Source organism: Petromyzon marinus, chromosome 19 (assembly GCF_048934315.1).
Source record: "Petromyzon marinus isolate PM22_M1 ecotype Great Lakes invasive population chromosome 19, UKy_Petmar_22M1.pri1.0, whole genome shotgun sequence".
Lineage (NCBI taxonomy): Eukaryota > Metazoa > Chordata > Hyperoartia > Petromyzontiformes > Petromyzontidae > Petromyzon > Petromyzon marinus.
This window is the reverse complement of record NC_133685.1, coordinates 2,274,979-2,289,763: the sequence shown is the minus strand read 5'-3', so window position 1 is coordinate 2,289,763 and position 14,785 is coordinate 2,274,979.

Sequence of the window (14,785 nt, the reverse complement as noted above, 5' to 3'; positions counted from 1 at the left end):
ACATCGGGTTTTTTGTTGTTGCAAAGTCAACACCTAACCTCCAAAGTTTGATCTTTGAATGAAGCCACCACCACCACCTTGTTACACGTTCTTCAAGAACATCTCTGATAGTTTGATCACCACCATTGCCGTCTCGCTTGAGCTCTTACCTCTGGTCGCCTACCTGTGGGTGCCACTCCAATGCCTGCCCAGGTGACAATCCCTCCTTCTCCTCCACCCTACACGCGTGTCTCGCTCATCACAACCTGCCCTTCCTATGACATTTACAACGCGTTCCTTCCACGTTCCGAAACCTCTGAAAGACCGAGTAGGCAACATTCCGTCCTTCTAAGTTGCTTACTCTATCTTTCAAACGTCATTACGAGCATCCCGAACACGCACATGTGTGTACTCCCTGTGTTGTAGCTTTTGTGGGGAGCGGTAGTGCAGTGGTTAGTGCGCCGCGCTACGAGCCCTGTGTTCCGAGTTCGATTCCCGCTCACGGCCACCAACACCAGTGACGATTATATGAATCAATCCCTGACCTCCCCTAGGTTGAATCAGCCTAAAATGAGTGCAGTACCTGGGTGCGGTGTTTAAACATCAGCACTGGGAAGACAAAGGCGTCCGGGCGTGGTGCTGGCCACCCACGTCCTCGTGTGACATTCCGGCCTTCGTAGGTGATAAACAGCACTTGCCCCAACATTCTGTTCAGACTTTACGGGGGGGGGGGGGGGGAAGGATGGTCTTTGTCTTTGTAGAGCTCCTCTCTACAAAGAGGAGCTTTGTAGAGAGCAGCTCCTCCCAAGTTGGAGAATGTCCATTGCGAGACATTGGCCAGCGGAGGGCGTGAGATTTTCCAGACTCCGCGTGAGATCGCTTGAGCAGTCACCAGCAGAGGAAGGATGAGCCTGGAATGGAATTAAATGCGTTTTATGCTCGGGAGGAATTTCATTTGGGGTTGTCACGGTGGCGAGATGTTAACTACCTCGCCTGGTATACAGGCGAGGTAGTTAACCTCGCCTGTAAAGAGCGTGGGTTCGATCCCGACTCTGACGTTTGTGTATTTGGAGTTTGCATGTCTCTCTCCACGTGGTCGCGTGGATTTTTTTCTCCGGGTCCTCCGGTTTACCCTCCACATTTAGAACTTTTCGTTTAGAGTATCTGGCTACTATAATAAGTAAGCTATCCATAATAGATGTTTTTGGGTTAGATCGCGTCATTAAGGAAGCTACTTCCTTGAGCTATCATGTCGCTTCTGAAAAAGAAAAAAAATTGCTCTGTAGCCCAGTGGGCCTGACCTGGTAAAATACAAAAATTAGTTTAGAGTTTGTTTTTGTTAATAGACTGCGTTAGACTTGGTGAGAGTGTAACACTACCCTTGCCCCGCTCAATTACCCCCTACACGAAGGCCAAGAAGTGGTTTGTCGGCGGCTGGCTGTGCGTGGAGCGGTAGCGACCTCTAGCGAGTATATGAATCGTCTCCCGGGCTGAAGGGGAGCCGGGCCAGGGGTGGCTTGGGATGGAATCCTACCACCGGACGACCTCCACGTGCCCTCTAACCGGCTCACACGCCACGCTCTGTGGTGCACTGCGCCGACGTGACAGCTATGAACAGGAGCCGGCGACAAAAATAACAAGAAGTGACAACTTTTTTTCTTTCGATTTAGGTTATTTTTAAAAAATCAACCAATATTTACAAGTGCCTCAAATGCACGTGAAAAAATATGTCAAATAGAAGCCATTTAAAGAGCCGTAGGTTTCCAATGAATGTGTGTGTGAACACTTTTCTACACATTTGGGGGGTTTCCTTTGACTCGTATAAATCACAGTAAACCAGAACGGTATTTGATTTTAATGATTCATGCCACCGTGAGCTGGTTAAAAGGCGGACCCGACCCTTGCAGTGCCGATACCGGTCAAGTTACCTGCCTACCCCATGCGGCCTAGTTTTGACCCCCGGAAGGGCGCGCGCTTACCGTGCAAGGATCCAAGGAAAGTCCGTGGGGGGTGGGAATGTTTTGTTAAGATTCGACCAAACGCCCATGGCGTTTTCCAGATAGGGTAAAAAATATATATAACAAACGGTCTCAAACGATGTTTGAAATATGTAAACGGAATTATAATTACGTTTAAAATAGAACGTTTGTTGTTATTATCATTATTAAAACAGTGAAATGTGTGCAAGTTAGTTTTGTATTCAAGAGCTTAACGAGTCGCTGGCGTTAGCCCGAAGTGACGAGCTGACTCCATTTCAAACCCGTGATCAGAATATCTATCCCGGAGAAATCCGATGAGCTTTGAAGCTCTTTTTTTCACAGATGAACACAAAAACCACCCTGGCGTATGTTCCCCGCTGAACGTAGTCATCATTGCCAAGCCGTGGTCTATCGACTGCTGGATGGAGACTTCCCCAAGTCGTCGCTATATCTCACCGTCTCGGAGATGCGATAGTGGGCATCTTTTAGATTTTAAGGAGCGAGACGTCGTCAAATTGGGCTTAAATCGCTCCACCATCGCCGTTTTGCGTGACGTGACTGAATGTTCGCATTAAAACACGATTGCAATTTGTATATACAAACCGTACTCGAAATAATTTACTTAGAACTGCATCTGAAAGGACGCGTCTGTCCAGAGTTGTGCCTCTGTTCAATCCATGCTGTTGCAATGATCAGAATCTGAACATTTAGACTGGAGGAATCCACAGAAGGCCGTGCTGCTGACGTGATGTGTAAAACACACACTCATTCCTTTCACGCGGAGGGACGGATATTCAATTCCCAAAGAGGGTGTGCGGATTTGTGCCTCTGTCTTGTCGACGTTGGGAACTGTGTCACTGGAATGGCATGGCAGCCCGTAACGTTAAAGTCGTCTTCTTCTTATTGATCAACAACCACCACCACCACACTTGGCACACAGAGATGCGGGCAGGGGAGAGAGGACGTCCTGGCTGTGGGGTCCGCGTGAGACCACCCACACGCACGCACGGCCGTTCTGAGGATCTCAACTCGTTGCGGACTTTACAAAATATATATGGAAAGTAAGATTAATAGGCGAACGTTTACGCAATAAGTGCTTTGTAGAAGGGCCATTTACCCGAAACGTCGACCTGTAAAATGCGTTTCCTTTAAAGGACACGAATATTTTAAAATTGCTATTTGTTGCCGTTGCTTGTTGTAGCTCTGCCAACGCAGCAGTATCGCCAGATACATCGTTCAAATGAGGATCTGGTGGATTTAAGGTCTAGGGGACTCATGGGGAGGGTCTGCGTCGTGAAGGTTCGGATGTGAATGAGAATGTTGAGGTTGGTGATCGTGAATGCCTGAGAGGCGAGAGATGGCTAGGTGCCTGGATACATGATGATGTGGAGTTTTGGTGTACATCGAGAGAGAGAGAGAGAGACGTGAGTGGATATGTTGGTGGTGGGAATTGAGCTTGAATGGTGATCGTGCGAGAGTCTCAGGGAAGTGGACGAGTGAGAAAGGCGATGGTGAGGTGTGTTGGTGGGGGTGACGTGAGAGGTGAGGGTCTGATGGGAGGCGAATGGTGGCTTGGGGTGAGGCGAGTTGGAGGTGTGTTGGGCCGTGGGTGAGATGAATGAGGCTTTGGTGAGAGGTGACGCGCGTTGGGGGGCTGAGTGAGGGTCTGATGAAGCGGGCGAGTAGGGGGCATGAGCAGGGGAGGGGCCGCCTGCCCCCCCCCCTCTCCTCAACCCTCCCGTCTCTTCTCTCCCTGCGCCAAATGTTTCTTTATGGAGCGGCTGTTCTCCAGCACCGCCTTTGGATCACCACAATGGCCCCTCGCTGTTTACCCCCCCCCATCCCTCCCCCTTTCTTCACCCCCGCCCCCCTCACCATCACCGCCACTCCGGAAACTCTCCGGCAATTCCGTTTTATGGCAGAGTCATAACCGCCCGAGGGAATCCCCATCACGCCCCTCCGCCAGCACCTCCTGCTCCCACCCCCCAAATTGAACGTCCCCCTCCCTCCCCTCCCCCACTTCACCCCCCACCCACCCACCCCTACCCACCCACCCACCCCTACCCACCCACCTCCTCACCTCTTCGCATCGCCGTGGCTCGTGGAAGGGCTTCTGGGGAGTGGCGTGGCCGCGACCAAGCGGGGCGCCTCTCCCGGCTCCCCGTCAAAGCGCCATCGGCGTCCGACGGGAGTCGAGATTTGGGAGCGCGGCTCCCATCCCCGTCGCTCTATTTATAGGACGCCACCATTTGGGGCCGCGCGGAGGGAGGCATGCTCTCGTGTCCATAACACCGTGTCCTCAAAGTGCATATTTAATATGCGACGTTTCGGGCAATGGCCCTATGTTTGCGTTGCGTATGTATGATGTGTGTGTATACGCGTGTGAGTTGTGTCTGTAGCAGGCCACCCACCCCCTCGTGTGCCACAGTGCCGGCCTTCATAGGTGCTGCTCGCTAACAGCACTTGCCCCTACAGTCTGTTAAGGCTACACGGGGGATCTTTGTCTTGTTATGACGAGCGACGGTGTAGCGGTGAGCGCTACGAAATCCGGCGACCCGATTTCGATTACCGCTCACGGCAAACCAACGCAGTCTGAATCAGTGCTGGGCTTCCCCTAGATCGACTCAGCCTTAAACGAGCACCTTGTGCGAAGACAAAGGCGGCCGCATGTGATGCAGGCCACCCACCCGCTCGTTTGCCGTGCCGGCCTTCAAAGGTGCTCCTCGCTAACAGCACTTGCCACAGCAGTCCGTTAAGGCTACACGGGAAATCTTTGTCCTTGATATATGGTGTGCTCGTCTTTGTGTGTCTGTCTGTACGTGTGCGCGCGCGTGTGTGTGCGCGCACAATGTAATTTAGTAAGCATAAAATTCGCTGGAAGAACACAATAAAACGCGCACGGGTGAGATATCGCCTTTGCTGCTCAGCAAATGTCCCTCATATTTTAATTAGCGAAGGCACAGATGCTGACAACGCAGCGATCCACTCCCCCCCCCGACCACCCCTTTAATTAAAATAAGGAAGCAAAATAACGCATACGCATGGATTCTGTAAAGCTCTTCCGAAATCCATTAGTCCTCCCTCGGAATCCTTATGTTATGAATGCTATCTCCGTGTTGTGGCATGATGCGAGAACAACCAAACACCCGGCGCATTCGTCAATAACGATGTGAATTTAAAACGGAATTTAAAAATATATATATTTTAAAAGGCGCCGTTGCGAATAAATGTCATTCTACATTGCACACAAATGTGTTATGCTGTTCCATTCTTGTGTATAATGGGCAGCGAGATGTTCCGGAGCTAGGGATGTCAATGTCGAGGGTTGCTGCTGCTGCTGCTGGCCACGACGGAAGGACTTGAGCAGAGAGAGAGAGATTGTTGTGTCGTGTCGCTGTTTCTCCACCTCCGTTAAAGCAGCGCAGGCCACAGTGAGTTCAACTCTGCTGATCAATAGCATGGGTTGTATGGCCGCGATCGCACCACTGTGGCCTTTGTCTTTAACGTATTTCTATTGGTTTGTGTGCATCTCTATGGGTGGGTTTACTGTGCGGTCCATAGTTTGTGGTCGCATGGCCGCAAATCGCACTCCAGTGGCTTGTGTCTTTTATTGTCCATTTATGCAGGAGATGTACGCATCGGTCTGATGATGCTGATCGGGTGATGCGGATTGATGGTTTACAGCGGTGTCTTCGAGGTGGAATGCCAAAACCAGGAGGTGCGATGGTTGGGTCTCGACTTCTGAAAATGTGCTGTGGATAAAGGGCCATGAAGATGTTATGAAGGAGGGTCGTTGCCCGAAACGTCGCACATGATATATTTATTTTCCTTTTAGGACAATGTTACTCACGAATATCTACGGTTTTTGTTATTCATGCCTGTTACATCACTGCCAACGGAGGATCGCCAATTAATTTGCCGTGAACACATACGACCAGAAAACGTGGACGCTTGCGAAGACAATGAAATACAAGCGAGGGAGAGTGCGCAAATAAGCGAGCAGAGAGATGCACGCGTGGAATCCCACTGAGACACAGAGGGTGAGTGGCCTTGGGCAGGAGGATCGTCGGTGGTCGAGACTAAGGACGGAATGACAGCCCGGGGAGAGAACACGTCCGTGAGGATTTAAACTAAACTGTTTAAACTATACACTTTTTAAAATTTTGTTAACGCCCAATAGTCGCATCGCGAGACCATGAGAGATGGTGACGGCGTGAAGATTCCTTCATCCAGCAGTAGCTAGATCATGGCTGATAGTGATAATGAATATCTAATAGACGTGTCCTTCGCTTTATGCGGTAGATGCGTTCCAAAAAGGGCACGAAGCGAAACCGCACGACCGGACAGCTGTCTGCCGAGTAGCGCGTGCAGTACTCTACACAAAGATGTCACGCGTCCAACCGCATGGCCGCATATGATTGAATTCAAACCGCATATTGCGAATTTTGGGTATAAATATGTTAGCCGCATTGACGCGAAATCGCACAAACCGAACCCGCACAAAGCGAGGAAAGCCTGTACACCACAACTACATTGCATGCATGTATGTTGAAATTCGTTCCCACCGTACGTAGCCAGCCGTGCTAATCGGAGGAATCCTCTAGAACTATGCACTTTTAAATCACCTAGATTGCAAACTAATTTCTTTAGTACTGCTTGTTATGTTTAGTTTGTTGTCCTACCCCCGCACCTCCGCTGAGCACGGTTGGCTACGTGCGGCGTGAAAGAAGTTCAACATACGCTTGATATTTTCACCTACATTTTATTTTTAATCAATCTATGAAGACAATATTTTTGGTTTTACTTACCGAAGTTGTTTCTTTATACTCGTATATTCGGAGAAACCTTTCTCACGTGTCAATTCAAAACTAACTGTGCATTTGGTAAATGTTCTTGGAATGTCCCAATTGTTATTTTTATTAACCCCCCAACAATGTGAACTTACATCTCCAGCAGCAAAAACATCAGTCTATTATACATATTTAAAAAAAAAAACTTAAACTCAACACTTTAGTCAACAACACTGTGGCCGGTTTAACACGTAGGCGTTCGCGACCGATATCATCCATAATAGAGGTTTTTTGGCTTAGATCGCGTAAATATAGAAATATATAAAAGTGTACAGCAGACAGCGGTGTTGCTATACTAGTGACGAATTGGCCACGTTCTGTTTACGTGACAACCCTTACTAGTTGGATGTGTCGGGTGGTGGCGGGTTTAACGACACATTTATATATTTACACGATCTAACCCAAAAAAAATACTCTATTATTTTCATAACACTGCAGCCTTAAAATAGAATATGTTACGAAGAAAGGCTGCGGTGTTATTGCCGAGCGTGTTGCGGCCTATGGGACCCTTTCTTGCCGGGATCGAGACGCTGAAACAATAGTGATGCTTTACACCCTCTCGCTTAATAATATAGGAGATGCTAAGATGTGCGAACACCAGATAGACGCCGGCTTTTGCAAGTCATCGAGTCAGCGTTAACTGGACAAATGCTTGCGACACGAAACACGTTTTCTTGATGACAATGTACGCGTCGTCTTTGAAACTGATTGGCCCACACTAATCAGATTCAAGGACGTCGCGTGCATTATCATCAAAGCACGTTTATTTGCATGTTTTACCACGCGCATGACGTGTGCTTCATGCGGACATTATCACGACACATTGTGTAGCTATCAACAAGCATACGATAGCATAATTATATACGAACCACACGTACATATGTATATATCACGGTAGAGGAAGGCAGATAGCTCACGACACACACACACACACATGGATACAGTGAGGGAAAAAAAGTATTTGATCACCTGCTGATTTTGTACGTTTGCCCACTGACAAAGAAATGATCAGTCTATAATTTTAATGGTAGGTTTATTTGAACAGTGAGAGACAGAATAACAACAAAAAAATCCAGAAAAACGCATGTCAAAAATGTTATAAATTCATTTGCAAAACATGACTTAGTACTTGGTGGCAAAACCCTTGTTGGTAATCACAGAGGTCAGACGTTTCTTGTAGTTGGCCACCAGGTTTGCACACATCTCAGGAGGGATTTGGTCCCACTCCTCTTTGCAGATCTTCTCCAAGTCATTAAGGTTTCGAGGCTGACGTTTGGCAACTCGAACCTTCAGCTCCCTCCACAGATTTTCTATGGGATTAAGGTCTTTAGACTGGCTAGGCCACTGCAGGACCTTAATGTGCTTCTTCTTGAGCCACTCCTTTGTTGCCTTGGCCGTGTGTTTTGGGTCATTGTCATGCTGGAATACCCATCCACGACCCATTTTCAATGCCCTGGCTGAGGTTAGGAGGTTCTCACCCAAGATTTTGACGGTACATGGCCCCGTCCATCGTTCCTTTGATGCAGTGAAGTTGTCCTGTCCCCTTAGCAGAAAAACACCCCCAAAGCATGTTTCCACCTCCATGTTTGACGGTGGGGATGGTGTTCTTGGGGTCATAGGCAGCATTCCTCCTCCTACAAACACGGCGAGTTGAGTTGATGCCAAAGAGCTCCATTTTTGTCTCATCTGACCACAACACTTTCACCCAGTTGTCCTCTGAATCATTCAGATGTTCATTGGCAACCTTCAGACGGGCATGTATATGTGATGAGCAGGGGGACCTTGTGGGCGCTGCAGGATTTCAGTCCTTCACGGCGTAGTGTGTTACCAATTGTTTTCTTGGTGACTATGGTCCCAGCTGCCTTGAGATCATTGACAAGATCCTCCCGTGTAGTTCTGGGCTGATTCCTCACCATTCTCATGATCATTGCAACTCCACCAGGTGAGATCTTGCATGGAGCCCCAGGCCGAGGGAGATTGACAGTTATTTTGTGTTTCTTCCATTTGCGAATAATCGCACCAACTGTTGTCACCTTCTCACCAAGCTGCTTGGCAATGGTCTTGTAGCCCATTCCAGCCTTGTGTAGGTCTACAATCTTGTCCCTGACATCCTTGGAGAGCTCTTTGGTCTTGGCCATGGTGGAGAGTTTGGAATCCGATTTATTGATTGCTTCTGTGGACAGGTGTCTTTTATACAGGTAACAAGCTGAGATTAGGAGCGCTCCCTTTAAGAGTGTGGTCCTAATCTTAGCTCGTTACCTGTATAAAAGACACCTGGGAACCATAAATCGTTCTGATTGAGAGGGGGTCAAATACTTATTTCCCTCATTAAAATGCAAATCAATTTATAACATTTTTTACATGCGTTTTTTCTGGATTTTCTTGTTGTTATTCTGTCTCTCACTGTTCAAATAAACCTACCATTAAAAATATAGACTGATCATTTCTTTGTCAGTGGGCAAACGTACAAAATCAGTAGGGGATCAAATACTTTTTTCCCCTCACTGTATATGTACACACAACACACATACACACGTGTACATATGTACAACACTATGAACGTGTACGTGGGTCTGCGAATAGAAGTTGGGATTGTGCTGTGTTGGTTATCGTCGCATAAAGTACACATATACACAGACAAAGATCCCTCGTGCAGACTTAACAGACCTTTGGGGCAAGTGCTGTTCGCGAGCAACCTATGAAGACCGGCACGGCACAAGAAGCGGTGGATGGGTGGCCAGCAACCACGCCCGGCCGCCTTTGTCTCCAAAATGCCGATGCATGTACTGTACATACATGCCTACAAACAGATGCATTTGAGAAGAATGGTAACTGAAAGCGGACGACGCCCGCTTTCTGTCGGCTTTAACGTCACACTCAACGAGAGGCGAATTACTCTGTCCACTTGATGACGCGCGCGTGAGTGTGCCGTGCAAGTCTCGGCAGGGCCTGTCCCCTTGAGTGACACCGCTCGCTCTCGCAGATATCGCATTTGTCGGCTATCTCACATTTTAGTTTAAATCCATGTTTTGTTTACAATATAATTGTCTGGTTGTAAGTACATGTTGGTTGTCGGATTTTCCTGCAGTTAAAAGCTCGATTATTTATACCTGCACCGATAAATACAGATGTTTCGCCCTTCTGGTATATAATTGTATTGTGCATCAGTCGTCCGTGATGGTCTATATATGTATTATCGATATATACATGCAACAAACGCAATACATATCGACACATTCATATATACACATAATGCATCATTAAACAAATACAGACATAAGCAAAGGCGCGTCTGCACGCATGACAAAGATTAATCAATGAATGAACGCAATTAACACTTTATTTTGCCGGAACAACGTGGAATGCAGTGAGTGTGGGTCGCTACGAACCCGGCAACACTGAGTTCAATTCCCATTCCCGGCGAACATCAGTGGCGAGAGATATCCGAACCTATCTTGGACCTTCCACTCTCTCGGCTCTGTCGTCTTCACGAAGCTGCCCGCACCAGGGTGGTGAGGTGCGCTCCAACAATCCCCCACGACGACCACACGACGTTGGAGAGTTTATTCATCCAGCAGTGGAACGACAAGGGTGTTATTACAGGAGGGCAATCATCTAGAGTTGCAATGCGGTGTCGTTGTATCTTTGCGCTTAAACCGATAACTTACACAGCAGAACGTCAAGAGAACAATCTGAAAACCTCGCAACGATGTTCACGACCGTGTTATTGGGGAATGTGGTTGAGGTGCGTCGTGTTGTTGTACTGTGGTTGAGAGTTGTGTTGTTGTACTGTGGTTGAGAGTTGTGTTGTTGTACTGTGGTTGAGAGTTGTGTTGTTGTAATGTGGTTGAGTTGTGTTGTACTGTGGTTGAGAGTTGTGTTGTTGTACTGTGGTTGAGAGTTGTGTTGTTGTACTGTGGTTGAGTTGTGTTGTACTGTGGTTGAGAGTTGTGTAGTTGTACTGTGGTTGAGGGTTGTGTTGTTGTACTGTGGTTGAGTTGTGTTGTTGTACTGTGGTTGAGTTGTGTAGTTGTACTGTGGTTGAGAGTTGTGTTGTTGTACTGTGGTTGAGAGTTGTGTAGTTGTACTGTGGTTGAGTTGTGTTGTACTGTGGTTGAGTTGTGTAGTTGTACTGTGGTTGAGAGTTGTGTAGTTGTACTGTGGTTGAGAGTTGTGTTGTTGTACTGTGGTTGAGAGTTGTGCTGTTGTACTGTGGTTGAGAGTTGTGTTGTTGTACTGTGGTTGAGAGTTGTGTTGTTGTACTGTGGTTGAGAGTTGTGTTGTTGTACTGTGGAGAGTTGTGTTGTTGTACTGTGGTTGAGAGTTGTGTAGTTGTACTGTGGTTGAGAGTTGTGTAGTTGTACTGTGGTTGAGGGTTGTGTTGTTGTACTGTGGTTGAGAGTTGTATTGTTGTACTGTGGTTGAGAGTTGTGTTGTTGTACTGTGGTTGAGAGTTGTGTTGTTGTACTGTGGTTGAGGGTTGTGTAGTTGTACTGTGGTTGAGAGTTGTGTTGTTGTACTGTGGTTGAGTTGTGTAGTTGTACTGTGGTTGAGAGTTGTGTTGTTGTACTGTGGTTGAGAGTTGTGTTGTTGTACTGTGGTTGAGAGTTGTGTTGTTGTACTGTGGTTGAGGGTTGTGTAGTTGTACTGTGGTTGAGAGTTGTGTTGTTGTACTGTGGTTGAGTTGTGTAGTTGTACTGTGGTTGAGAGTTGTGTTGTTGTACTGTGGTTGAGAGTTGTGTTGTTGTACTGTGGTTGAGAGTTGTGTTGTTGTACTGTGGTTGATAGTTGTGTTGTTGCACTGTGGTTGAGAGTTGTGTTGTTATACTGTGGTTGAGTTGTGTAGTTGTACTGTGGTTGAGAGTTGTGTTGTTGTACTGTGGTTGAGAGTTGTGTTGTTGTACTGTGGTTGAGAGTTGTGTTGTTGTACTGTGATTGAGTTGTGTTGTTGTACTGTGGTTGAGTTGTGTAGTTGTACTGTGGTTGAGAGTTGTGTTGTTGTACTGTGGTTGAGAGTTGTGTTGTTGTACTGTGGTTGAGAGTTGTGTTGTTGTACTGTGGTTGAGAGTTGTGTTGTTGTACTGTGGTTGATAGTTGTGTTGTTGCACTGTGGTTGAGAGTTGTGTTGTTATACTGTGGTTGAGTTGTGTAGTTGTACTGTGGTTGAGAGTTGTGTTGTTGTACTGTGGTTGAGAGTTGTGTTGTTGTACTGTGGTTGAGAGTTGTGTTGTTGTACTGTGATTGAGTTGTTGTACTGTGGTTGAGAGTTGTGTTGTTGTACTGTGGTTGACGGTTGTGTTGTTGTACTGTGGTTGAGAGTTGTGTTGTTGTACTATGGTTGAGAGTTGTGTAGTTGTACTGTGGTTGAGTTGTGTAGTTGTACTGTGGTTGAGTTGTGTTGTACTGTGGTTGAGAGTTGTGTTGTTGTACTGTGGTTGAGGGTTGTGTTGTTGTACTGTGGTTGAGAGTTGTGTTGTTGTACTGTGGTTGAGAATTCTGTTGTTGTACTGTGGTTGAGAGTTGTGTTGTTGTATTGTGGTTGAGTTGTGTTGTACTGTGGTTGAGTTGTGTAGTTGTATTGTGGTTGAGAGTTGTGTTGTTGTACTGTGGTTGAGAGTTGTGTTGTTGTATTGTGGTTGAGTTGTGTTGTACTGTGGTTGAGAGTTGTGTTGTTGTATTGTGGTTGAGTTGTGTTGTACTGTGGTTGAGTTGTGTAGTTGTACTGTGGTTAAGTTGTGTTGTTGTACTGTGGTTGAGTTGTGTAGTTGTACTGTGGTTGAGAGTTGTGTTCTTGTACTGTGGTTGAGAGTTGTGTTGTTGTACTGTGGTTGAGAGTTGTGTTGTTGTACTGTGGTTGAGGGTTGTGTTGTTGTACTGTGGTTGAGAGTTGTGTTGTTGTACTGTGGTTGAGTTGTGTTGTTGTACTGTGGTTGAGATTTGTTTTGTTGTACTGTGGTTGAGAGTTGTGTTGGTGTACTGTGGTTGAGAGTTGTGTTGTTGTACTGTGGTTGAGGGTTGTGTAGTTGTGCTGTGGTTGAGAGTTGTGTAGTTGTACTGTGATTGAGTTGTGTTGTTGTACTGTGGTTGAGGGTTGTGTAGTTGTACTGTGGTTGAGAGTTGTGTTGTTGTACTGTGGTTGAGAGTTGTGTTGTTGCACTGTGGTTGAGAGTTGTGTAGTTGTACTGTGTTTGAGAGTTGTGTTGTTGTACTGTGGTTGCGAGTTGTGTTGTTGGACTGTGGTTGAGAATTGTGTTGTTGTACTGTGGTTGAGAGTTGTGTTGTTGTACTGTGTTTGTGCACCACGGTCACAGCAGCAGCAGCATCGTAAAACTTTACGGGGGTTTTGTTAACGCAACTTTAACAGCTACGCAACTTTAACAACAGCTACGCTTCAAACGAGGCACTCAGTTTTGTAGGAAGCGCACAGAACACGCGTGTGTGTGTGTGCGTTGTGTGTGTATGCGTTGTGTGTGTGTGCGTTGTGTGTGTGCGCGTTGTGTGTGTGTGTGTGCGCGTTGTGTGTGTGTGCGCGCTTTGTGTGTTTTGTGTGTGTGCGTTGTGTGTGCGTTGTGTGTGTGCGTTGTGTGTATGCGTTGTGTGTGTGTGCGTTGTGTGTGTGTATGCGTTGTGGGTGCGTTATGTGTGTATGCGTTGTGTGTGTGCGTTGTGTGCGTATGAGTTGTGTGTGTGTGCGTTGTGTGTGCGTTGTGTGTGTGTTGTGTGTGTATCGTCTTGGCAACGTAGAGTTTTGCAGCCTGCATTGTTATAATTATGATTCTGCTAACATTATGGGTGTTTCCCATCATGTTCGAGATATGATTCACGTTTAAGACTGTAAAGTCAAATACCTTTCGGATAGCCTTGAACGGACTGTTGGGGCAAGTGCTGTCGGTGAGTAGCAGCGTCTATGAAGGCCGGAACAGCAAACTCGGGGGTGGGGTGGCCAACACCACGCCCGGCCGCCTTTATCTCTCAGTTCTAATATTGATAGATTGCACAGGGTTATAATTTCAGGCTGAGTCGACCTAGAGGAGGCCCAGGACTAGTTCATATATTCGTTGTCACTGATGTTGGTGATGAGCGGTAATCGAACTAAGGGCCGCCGGGTTCGTAGTGCAGCGCTCCCCACATGGCTTCGAGACAAATACAAAGATCCCCCTTATAGCCTGTACAGACTGTTGGGGCAAGTGCTGTTACTGAGCATTTACGAGGGCCGGTACAGGCCAGCACCACGTCCGACCGTCTTTATCTTCCTAGTGGCGATGTATACACACCGCACCGGGTACTCGTTTGAGGCTGAGTCGACCTAGGGGAGGCCCAGGACCGGTTCAAATAAACATCGCCGGTGTTGGGCCGTGAGCGGGAATCGAACCCCGGGTCGTCGGGTTCCGTAGCGCAGCGCGGCGCTAACCGCTGCGCCACCGCTCCCCACGCGCCCGCGCGTAAATCGATGGCGCGCACTCACTGACGGGAGAGAGGGGGGTGGGGGGGGGAGAAAAAACCTCGTAAATAATAATGGGCAGATGAACCCTTTGAGATGAGAGATAGACCCCGATGATGTATTGGGCTGGCTGGCACAATAGAGTCCCTCCCCCGCCCCGTGCCTCGCGCACGATCCGCAGAGCGGTATGGATCAGTTTCCACGTCGATGTACCGTTGTGACTGCTGCGTGGGGTGCTCTTGGCGTGGCCTGGGAACTGTTTTCTTCTTGTTTTGCTGCCTTGCCCCAAGGTTGATAAAAAAAAATAATCAGACTCATATAAGTCAAGTATTGATTACGTATGTATGGTTTTAGTGGCTTGCGTACCATTTTATCGATCGTGCGCTCCTATCGTTTCCTTGGTTTTGTTTGCAGTTGTAACCTTGCTGACTCGCCCCATACTGGGACATCTGTTTGACGAAGAGCTTCGGAGCTCATCGGATTCCTCCTGCAGTCCAAACAAAGAATCCGAGTGGCGACTCGCGTTGATCTCCGGC